Genomic DNA, 11,400 nt, shown 5'->3' on the forward strand with positions numbered 1-11,400 from the left:
CCACTGGAACTGTCATAATTAGGCTACAATTAAAGGCGTTACTTTTCAAATCCACTAACTGTTGTATACTTTAAGAGTGACAAGCAGGTGCATGTTACTCAGGAAATGTAGAGCAAACAATTATCCACAATGTGTCATTTAATCTATTTTCCTCATGTAACGTTTTTATCTATTTTATCTTTCTGTCCTTCATAAAGGACAAACCTGTCTGGCCATAAAAGGACCTGGCAGCAAGAAAAAATTAAATATAAGAATATTTTGCAGGCTGGTAAGTGACTCCAAAGTAGATAACCGTGAACAAATGAGGTGAATAGATGAGGTGTCTGCTGACATGTTCAATGTCTGTATGATTGTAGCAGTTAAAAAAAGGCCTATAGAACTGGCACAGGGGGCGGCCCACCAAGCCAGGATGTGACTCCAGCAGAGGAACTGGCACTCCATTTAAATAAAGGGAGGCCAGTGATGGAGGGGATCCAGGGAGGGACAATAACTGACTCTGTCCCAGCCACAGAAACTGTCCGCTTCATACAAGGTACACAAAGTACTGCAATTCTACTGCACATGGAACACAATCAAATATAATATAGTGTCTGACTTTGGATAACCTTGCAGTGTCTGGGAACACAATTACACTTTTGGAGCCACCAGAAGATGATCCGGTTAGTACAGTGTCTCGAAATCACAGGCTTGGTATGTTCTGTAAATTCTTAATCCAAGTTCTCTCGCTACATGAATACGGCAGGGGGAAGGCACATCTGCAGCTGCAGAATGCACGTCTGCAGATGAGGAGACTGTGTCAGTGGAGTCCAGAAGGCTTGAGGCATGTCAATTTTATGGGATTGGCGTGCTTATTTATTCCATGAAGGATATGAAGTCAGTGATGTGGTGCTAATAGAAAATGTGTAGCAGGACCCGGATGCTGCACAGTCTCCTAAGCGGCCTGGTAACATTGTGAGTATTGGCTAAAGTACATCTACGTTATGCACAAATCCTGCTGTGCTAACTGACATTTCCTTTACAGACTTCACAAACTGTCAGAACGCTTTATTCAGGGCACCTGGAGAGAGAGAGAGAGCTGGCAGATGTTAAAAGCTGACTCAAAAAGAGCAGGCTCCAAGGAATGGAGCTGGATCTTGAGATTAAACGCCGGACACTCAGAAAACTGCTGGAAATCCAGTAACCGAAAATCTGTATCTCTCAATGACACAGTCATCTCCAAAGGTCAGGGGATCTGACCTGTCCCTGAAGACTCGTTCACGTCTGAATGCTCTTCTGAGGATGCGGGCTTCCTCGTCCAGCACATCCTCCGATAAAGGGAAAGCCATTATGAAGAGGGAACAGGTGAAGGGGAGTTGGACCTGAATATTCTACATTGCCCTCGTCACGGATTTCTTTGAATACACCTTTGTAACCTCATCCGCTGTGTTTTGTAATCTCAATTAATGCAATAAAATACATATTTATAAAACCTCTGACAGCAATTTGACGAGCAGTCTTCATTAGCATAGCAATATAACACTTGGCCTGATGAAATCATGCACTTATGACCAAGTTGATATTGTGTGATGAAATCGTGATCCTGTATTTAAATAAAATGACTAAAAATAAATAAATTATATGCACTGCACTAGCACTACACGACAGCACCTGGGTCCAACTGGACTCAAAAGCGGTCTAACACTTAATTATGACGTCCCATCTTGTTTGAATTCATGCTTGTGTTGTTCTTACTCTCAAATGTAAGTCGCTTTGGATAAAAGCGTCTGCTAAATGACTGTAGAATAGAATAGAATAATAATACTACAACTCGAATCCATATAAAAAGGCTGTTGCGATTACGAACAGATTTCGATTAAATGTAAAGTGACTGTATATGTAATATTTTAATACTGGATGATTAAAATGACACGCCATACTTAGGAAGACCATGGACATGCTGTAAAACACATTAATTCCTCACAGAATTGACGTTGGACATGCAGGTGACTCACTAGGATTAATCTTAGCCTGAGCAGTTAGCCTGGTCTGGAGCAGGTTAGCTGCAGCGGATAAATCACCACAGTAACTTGGCTGGGATTAGTTTGAGCTGCTTTCATGCAACTGACTTAAGGCTAAATTCAGCCAGGATAACCAACATATCCCGGCTTACTCCCTTATCTTGGTTTCGTGCAATACCCCTCAGCTGTTCTGCTGGTAGAAACAATAATGTCATCAATTAATTTAATAAATGCAACGAGTAGGGGTTGGATTTTAACGTGTTAATTACAATTAACTAGTTACAAAATAATGAACATGTTAAAAAATTAACGCATTTAAACACAGAACGTTTGTCAATGCACGAGTTTCCGGTACACCGATTAAACTGATGGACACGTCAGATGTCAATTTAACTACTATGAAGCTATATTTAGCGAGTTTGCAGAGCTAGTCATCTAATGACTCTTTTCAGACAAGCGACTAGCAACATATCTAGCACATTTTTCTGGTTGTATTGGCGACTCTTGGAAACTGACGTGAAAGCACGTTTACGTCTTTTCAATAAGCAGCTCTTCCGCCCCTCCCCCGTCCATTAGCGCCATGGATGTATTATGGAACTGGATAACGGACTGAAAATGGCGGCCCATTCATTTCTATGGAAGTTGCTCATGTGGCTGCCAGATCTGTATTTCTGCCAGATTCGTATTTTTGTCGACTGCGCATGCGCATCGCGGCGGCCATCTTGGACGCTGAAATACGGCAACACCGTCTAGTCAAATCTGTGTGGTAGACGCTTTTTAGCTTATGGTGAACAACTTTTTTTGCCTCTTTTTGCAGCTTCGCGATGAGGGGATTTGTCTTCTTCAACAATGTTCAAGCCTTCATGGCTGATGGCGTGTTTCATCCCAGCTTGGGTCCAACAGAAAAAGCCGACATTCGGCGTGTTGTTGACAACTTTTTAATGAAAGGTTTGTACCTTAAGCTAACAGTTAGCTGCAAACAGGTTATGCACTTGTTATATTTTGGTCCTGAGATGTGAAGTTACCACACAGATTTGACTAGACGGTGTTGCCGTATTTCAGCGTCCAAGATGGCCGCCGCGATGCGCATGCGCAGTCGACAAAAATACGAATCTGGCAGAAATACAGATCTGGCAGCCACAGCTCACCCAGCGCATACGCCGAAAAAGTTCTCAGGCTTCCGGGTTACTTCCGCATATTGGGCCCATAGAGCATGCGCAGTAGTGTCACCTCCCATCATGCTTCATTCGGCATGATGGGAGGTGACACTGCCGAAGCATGCGCAGTAGTGTCACCTCCCATCATGCTTCATTCGGCATGATGGGAGGTGACACTACTGCGCATGCTTCGGCAGTGCATGTGCACAGCCGTGACGTCACCGGAGAAATAGAGACTTTTCTGTGGCTTTTATGGCCTTTTGAAAAATAATTGACGGATTAAATGTCCATGAATTAAAAATATTGAATAGAAAGATTAGTAATTAGCTGTGTTTAAAGCTGAAGACGTCCTGTCAACAGTTTTACAGCCGTGTCTTTTACCATTGTGGCCTATGGGAAAAATGCTTTTTGGGCCCCATGGGATTTTTTGTTGCAGTACCACGAGTGGCCACTGGGAAAAATCGGCGTGCCGCCATTTTTCAGTCCGTTATCCAGTTCCATAATACATCCATGATTAGCGCCCACAGCTGCAGTCAGAGCAGGAGACGTTGACCTCTGCTCCACAACCAGACTGAAAATAAAACGTGTAAAGCTGCCGCTGCTAATCCGGTCCTGGCATACTGTCAGATATTAATAAAGAGTGTGGACTAAAACATTTAAAAAGTTAAAAGTATTGTAACACAATGTATACTCCAATTAGAGAACAGCTGCTAGTTAAAGTACTTAAAATGACACTTTAACTTTAGGTCTGTTCAGTTTGGGCCAGGGATATTTTCTATTACTTTTTCTACTGTGTGATGGCTGCATCTACAGCCACACAGGAGTGGTAATCTGCAGTGGACAGTATTACACACACACACTTATATATTTCATATTAGATTTAATTTACAGAGCATTATAGGATTTGGTTGGACATTAGTTTAATTTCATAAGTGACAGCACGTATATTCTAGAACTGGCGCGCATTCTTGATTATATTGTGGTGTTATAATTTATATTCTTTAGTTGTTTCAGTGGCTCCAGTCCTTTGGCATGGGAACCAGCAGGTGGCCACGGGGTGGAGCCAACTAATTGGACCATATTACACACCAGCATCAAGAGGGGGGGAAATTGGGTTTTCCTTTGTTAGCTTAGTTAGGTTTTTGTGTGTTACCCCTTTGTGTTTTTTGTTTGGGCTGATCAGCCACTTTAAGTTTACCCTTGTGTCTCAGTTGTCAGGTCAGTTTGTTTCATTTGTTTGCTCGGTTTGTTTGAGTTATTTTTGCGACAAGTTCTTTAAGTAGAGTTATGTTATGTTGACCTCTTTTATGGGTTAGATTATTCATTGATTTAATAATTGTTTGGATGACTTCTTTTGGGGTGAAAATAAAACCCTCTTTTTTTGAACTTTAAATCTGTGCCTGATTGTCCTTCACTGCTCGGTCCATCACATTTGGTGTCAGAAGTGGGATCTTGCAGTGTAAGGCACAGATTTTCTTTTTTTTTTTTTTTTTTTTTTTCCTCTACATTCCCTCCCAACATACTGGACTATGCAGAAAACAGGAAGGAGTGGCAAAGGAGCAAAAGGAGATGGTCAAAACCTGCCTGTTGGAGAGGAGCTCACTCATGGAGGAGAGAATCATGGAGCCTCTGGGGGGGTGGACAGCACTGAAGGCCAAGGTAGGGAGCCAACCATGTCAGAATTGGTGTCTATTCTCAATTCTCATGGCCGTCAGCAGGAGGCTCAGGAGGCAAGACGGAAGGAGGACTTTGCCCGCCAGGAACAGCGTTTTAGAGCACTGCAGCATCAGTTTCAGCTCCTGCAGATGGAAGTGCAGGCTCGTACCTCCCCAGTCTTAGAAGCCCACGAGGAAGAACCATCTGAATCTGATAATCCTTCCTGCGCGGACTCCTGTGGTAAGGAAATGCATGCTCCACCAGGTCAGTCTCGGTTTTGTGAGCCCAGATTGGAGAAATTAACGGACCACGATGACATTGAACATTTTTTAATGACTTTTGAACGCATGGCTCTGGCTTGCCGGTGGCCGGACGAGGATTGGGCTTTTCACCTGGTTCCGCTACTGACGGGGAAAGCAAGAGGTGCGTATGTTCACATGGATATGGATGATTCCTTAGAGTATGACAAAGTCAAGGCAGCCATTCTACAGAAGTATGATGTTAATCCTGAGACGTACAGACAGAGGTTCCGTTCCCTGGAAGTTAAATTGGATGAAAATCCAAAAGAACTGTATGCACGCTTGAAAGAGCTGTATGGGAAATGGATAAAACCAAAAGGAAAATCTGTACAAGAAATCAGTGAAATAATTATTCTGGAACAATACTTGAGAATGCTGTCTCCTGAGTTACAGGTCTGGATCAAGGAACATAACCCAAACTCTGCAGCGGAGGCTGCACAGCTGGCGGACGTGTTTGTGGCAGCACGGAAAAAAGGACAGCCTTGGAGTAACACAGCGTGGCAGGCAAAGGATGGTCAGAAGGCCACCTCTCATTACCAGAAAGCGGGTGTGAGTAGACCTCCAAGGAGTCAGCCATTTAATGGGCCCATGAGATCTTCAGCCAAACCAGTGATTTGTTACTTGTGTGGAATGGAGGGTCACACAAGGCCAATGTGTCCCAGAAATTCTGCAAAGATAACACAAGTTTGTTTTGTGCCCCGACAGAGAATTCAACCAAAAATTGAGTTTGATAATGGGTTAAAGATGACATCTATTGAGCTAAATGGCAGAACAATAAAGGCTCTTATTGATTCAGGAAGTACGCAGACTCTTGTGCACAGAGATTTTGTCCCAGCTAATAAAGTTAACATTACTGACCCAATCCCTGTTCGCTGTGTTCATGGTGATGAAAAGCCATATCCGACAGCCGATATGTACATCAAGGTACAAGGACAAACTTACCTTTTAAATATTGGGGTTGCCGAGAACTTGCCATTTCCAGCAGTGCTGGGCCAAGATCTACCTGTGTTATTTGACTTGCTTAATTCCAGTCATGCATGTAATGTTGCAGTAACCAGAACTCAGGCTAAGAGAAAAGAGGAATCTTCTTACACACTCGGTGCCCTGCCCTTTTATGACGCAGACTTGGAGACGATGCCCGGGAAGTCTCGTAAGTCACGCAGACAAAGAAGGACAGAGAAATTCCAACACACTGCTAAGGTATCTTCTAACGCTGAACCTGAGTTGCCTTTGGGTTTTAAAATCCCTGATAATATTGGTGAAATGCAACATGACGATCCAACACTGGCACCTCTCTTTGAGAAAGTTGAAAAAGGGCCAAAATCTGATCGGGATATCAGCACCAGAGAGGAGTTCTTGCTGAAAAATGGTGTGCTTTATCGTCAACAGGGGTCAGCATTGCAGCTGATTGTTCCTAAAACAGTCCAGGAGGTTGTGTTAGCACTGGGGCACTCCATTCCCTGGGCTGGCCATCTGGGAAAGCACAAGACCATGGCCCGTATCAGGAAATATTTTCACTGGCCTGGATTACGGACGGATGTGGCATTGTTCTGTAAGAGCTGTCCTCAGTGCCAAAAGTCCTCCCTGAAAATCCCCTCCAGAGCTCCACTCCAGCCTTTACCACTCATCAGCACTCCATTTGAACGGATAGGAATGGACGTTGTTGGTCCTCTGGAGAGGAGTAAAACAGGCAATCGTTACATGCTGGTGATAACAGACTATGCTACTAAATATCCAGAAGTTTATCCTTTAAAAGGCATAAAAGCAAAAGCAGTTGCTTTATGTCTGGTTCAGCTTTTCTCAAGGGTGGGTTTTCCACAGGAAATTCTTACTGATCGTGGAACTAATTTTATGTCCAGTCTGTTGAAACAGGTGTACCAGCTCCTGGGGATCAAGAGTTTAAGGACTACTCCGTACCATCCTCAGACTGATGGACTTACAGAGCGTTTCAACCAGACGCTGAAACAAATGTTACGCAAGTTTGTCAATGAAACCGGTACAGACTGGGATCAATGGCTGCCCTACCTCCTCTTTGCATACAGAGAAGTACCCCAAGCTTCTACTGGTTTTTCACCCTTTGAACTGTTATATGGCCATGAAGTGAGGGGTCCCCTGTCTCTGCTGAGAGAGATCTGGGAGGGTCATCAAAAAGGATCTGAAGCGATTAACGTTGTCTCTTATGTTGTCCAGATGCAGGAGCGGCTGGAAAAGATGACAGAGCTTGCCCAAGCGCATATGGCCAAGGCACAGCAGCACCAGAAGGTCTGGTATGACCAGTCTGCTCGGCGGAGGTCTTTTAGTCCTGGCCAGAAAGTGCTGGTGCTCCTGCCAACAGATGATAGCAAGCTACTAGCTAAGTGGCAGGGGCCATATGAGATTGAGCAGAAACTTGGGCAGACTACCTACCAAGTAGCCATCCCAGATCAGCCCCGCTCTCGCAGAGTGTTGCACATCAACCTGCTTAAAGAATGGATGGAGAGACCAAAGACTGCAGATGTTTTATTGATCCAGGATGTTCCAGAGGATGAGGAAGTGGATGAACAATATTTGCCGGCACCCACTCCTCAGGACCTGGACCTCAACCATCTTTCTGGAGAGCAGCAGGCTCAGGTGAGAAATCTGTGCAATTCACCGGTGTTCCAGGAGAATCCGGGCAAAACTGACATTGTGGAGCATGATATTGTGCTGAAAGATGGAGCTTCTGTGAGACGAATGAGTTACAGGATACCTGAGCGACTGCTGGTTGCACTGAAAGAGGAGGTCAGTTTGATGCTATCATTGGGAATAATTGAACCATCAAGGAGTGAGTGGTGTAATCCGGTGGTCCTGGTTCCAAAGAAGGATGGCAGTATCCGGTTTTGCATCGACTTCAGGTATCTGAATGCCATATCACAATTTGACTCATATCCCACCCCTCGTATTGATGATATGGTTGAGCGTCTGGGGAAGGCCAGATATCTTACCACCATAGATCTTTCTAAGGGTTATTGGCAGGTTCCACTTACAGAGCGCTCCAAAATGCTGACCGCCTTCCGGACTCCATGGGGCCTGTTCCAATTTACAGTTATGCCTTTTGGACTACACGGTGCCCCAGCAACATTCCAGAGGCTGATGGATCAGGTACTGTTGGACATGTCTGATTTTGCTGCAGCATACCTTGATGACATTGTCATTTTCAGTTCCACCTGGGAAGAACACCTCAGACATCTGGAGGCGGTGCTGGCACGTCTTCAGTCTGCTGGTCTGACAGTTAATCCAGCAAAATGTGCCTTCGCCAAAGCGGAAACTGAGTATCTTGGGTTTGTCATTGGAAATGGAGTTATCAAACCACAAGTGAATAAAGTTGCTGCCATAGAGTCCTGTCCCCTGCCAGAGACCAGAAAGCAGTTAAGGTCATTTTTGGGGATGGCAGGATTCTATCACCGCTTTATTCCTCATTTCTCTGCCAGGGCGGCGCCTCTGACAGATCTGACAGGTACCCGCAGCCCAAATAAGATCTGCTGGACTGAGGACACCAGAGCTGCATTCCAAGACCTGCGACAATCACTGAGTAGGAGCCCAGTTTTGCATAGCCCTGATTTTGATGAACTGTTTGTTCTCCAGACAGATGCCTCAGAGAGAGGACTGGGAGCGGTTCTGTTGCAGGGACCACCTGATGAGCGCCATCCAGTGGCTTTCATTAGTCGTAAGCTGTTTCCAAGGGAGGTCCGATATTCTACAGTTGAGAAGGAGGCACTGGCCATCAAGTGGGCCTTGGATTCCTTCAGGTATTATTTGCTAGGACGGGAATTCAGGTTGGAAACGGACCACAAAGCTCTCCAATGGATTGAGAGGATGAAGGACACTAATGGGAGGATTACCCGGTGGTACTTGGCAATCCAGCCATTCCGGTTCACGGTGAACCACATTCCCGGCAAGGACAACTGCACGGCGGACTGTCTCTCTCGCTGTCCCAGCGAGCGATTTGAAGAGGGGGAGTGTGTGATGGCTGCATCTACAGCCACACAGGAGTGGTAATCTGCAGTGGACAGTATTACACACACACACTTATATATTTCATATTAGATTTAATTTACAGAGCATTATAGGATTTGGTTGGACATTAGTTTAATTTCATAAGTGACAGCACGTATATTCTAGAACTGGCGCGCATTCTTGATTATATTGTGGTGTTATAATTTATATTCTTTAGTTGTTTCAGTGGCTCCAGTCCTTTGGCATGGGAACCAGCAGGTGGCCACGGGGTGGAGCCAACTAATTGGACCATATTACACACCAGCATCAAGAGGGGGGGAAATTGGGTTTTCCTTTGTTAGCTTAGTTAGGTTTTTGTGTGTTACCCCTTTGTGTTTTTTGTTTGGGCTGATCAGCCACTTTAAGTTTACCCTTGTGTCTCAGTTGTCAGGTCAGTTTGTTTCATTTGTTTGCTCGGTTTGTTTGAGTTATTTTTGCGACAAGTTCTTTAAGTAGAGTTATGTTATGTTGACCTCTTTTATGGGTTAGATTATTCATTGATTTAATAATTGTTTGGATGACTTCTTTTGGGGTGAAAATAAAACCCTCTTTTTTTGAACTTTAAATCTGTGCCTGATTGTCCTTCACTGCTCGGTCCATCACATACTGTTTTGACTTGAAATGCAATTAAGTGAATTTATCCAGATGCTACTAGAGCTTGAGTTTACAATATTAATGTCTGTGTATATCATTTGATTCAGTCCTCCACTAAAATACATTTAAATAAAAAAAAAAGTTGCTTTTTGAGGCATATATTGTTATGCATTTAAAATGTGATTAATCAAGATTAATTACAAAGCCTGTAATTAATTAGATATGTTTTTTTTTTAAACAAGTCCCACCCCTAGTATTAAGATAAACTAATGTGGCATTAAAACTTCTATTTTATTGACATAGTAACTTTGTAAACAACTAGCATGTTCCCTGCTAACTCACTCATATGGATCAGACGTTTAATCGGTTTACTCAGAACAGCAGTGCATCAGTGCAGCTTACCAAAATCATCATCATCACCATCATCCACAACATCTGATGAAGGTCCTGTTGTGGCAAACATGTTGATTGTTTGTGGAAATTTGACAGCATCTTTTTTAGTGGGATGTGTCCGTCACTTTATATGCCTTAAATGAAAGATTGCAGATTTTCATACTTTCTCACCACTAACCTTTTCCTCATTAACCACAGCCAAATTCATGAAAATCCCACAATATTTGTCAGACACCAAATGAGAAAAAAAGTTCTGGTCAGATATGCCAAGAACAAGCTGAGAAATCCCCCCAAACCATGGCTACAAGAAATAAAATTACATTTTTTTTTTTCTACCAGCCTTAAGAGAAAAAACGTTTCTTGGGTTCTTGCAGAGAATGTACAAACCTTTAGGCACCACATTCCCCACACCCAGATCCCTTGACAGTCAAAGGAAAAGGTAAACATCCTCATTTGTGAAATTATTCATAAAATGAAAAAAATCAAGAGATGGTCAGCGCAGTTCTCCTTCTCCACCCCAAAATGTCAAAAGTCAGATTGATCAGAATAAGCAAATCTGAGGTATGAGAACAGAGTTGTGGAGGTCCGACAGAAACTCTTAAGTGTATGGAAGAATCTCTTGAGCTCTTGAGCATGCATAGCAAGGCCGTTTACACATGGGGAGCTGCTACTGCACACAAAACCAGATTTCTCTCATGCGTGTAGCTGCTTATTTCTGCACCTGCAAGTAATAAAAAATGACTGTATGAGAACAATATAACCAGCACGTGAGCATGTTTATCTTGAGAATTGACACAAATATTACACCATACCTGCATCACTGCATGAATGACAAAGTTGGCATCATTAGCTAACTTTATACTTTTAGATCTGACTTGAATATTTGCTTTTTACTCACCAGTAAACAACAAAATTAATTTCAGCACAAAAACTCCCACCTACTATAAATGACTTTTTGTTTAGAAAGTACAGCTGTTCACAGTCTTTTCACTTTTATTCTTTTGCAATCTAACTAAGTCTGCAGCTTGGACAAGGTTACACCCTGATAAAGAACATCAGGGTGTGTAGAGATATTGAGGATGTATAGACTGTGAATAGAGAATAAATTCACAGTATATTCCAAATTTAGTTTGATAGTAAATCAGACATGCCTGAGCTGGGAGGCGACAGTCATGTTCCAGTATTATGACTCGTTTGGTTTCTTAATGTTTAAACATAGCGTAACTTTCAGGAAGTCCCTGCTTCCTTTTTGTTGATTGCTAAACACAATCTAGGGCACAATTTACAGCT

The sequence above is a fragment of the Melanotaenia boesemani genome, chromosome 16 (genome assembly GCF_017639745.1).
Source record: "Melanotaenia boesemani isolate fMelBoe1 chromosome 16, fMelBoe1.pri, whole genome shotgun sequence".
NCBI classification, from domain to species: domain Eukaryota; kingdom Metazoa; phylum Chordata; class Actinopteri; order Atheriniformes; family Melanotaeniidae; genus Melanotaenia; species Melanotaenia boesemani.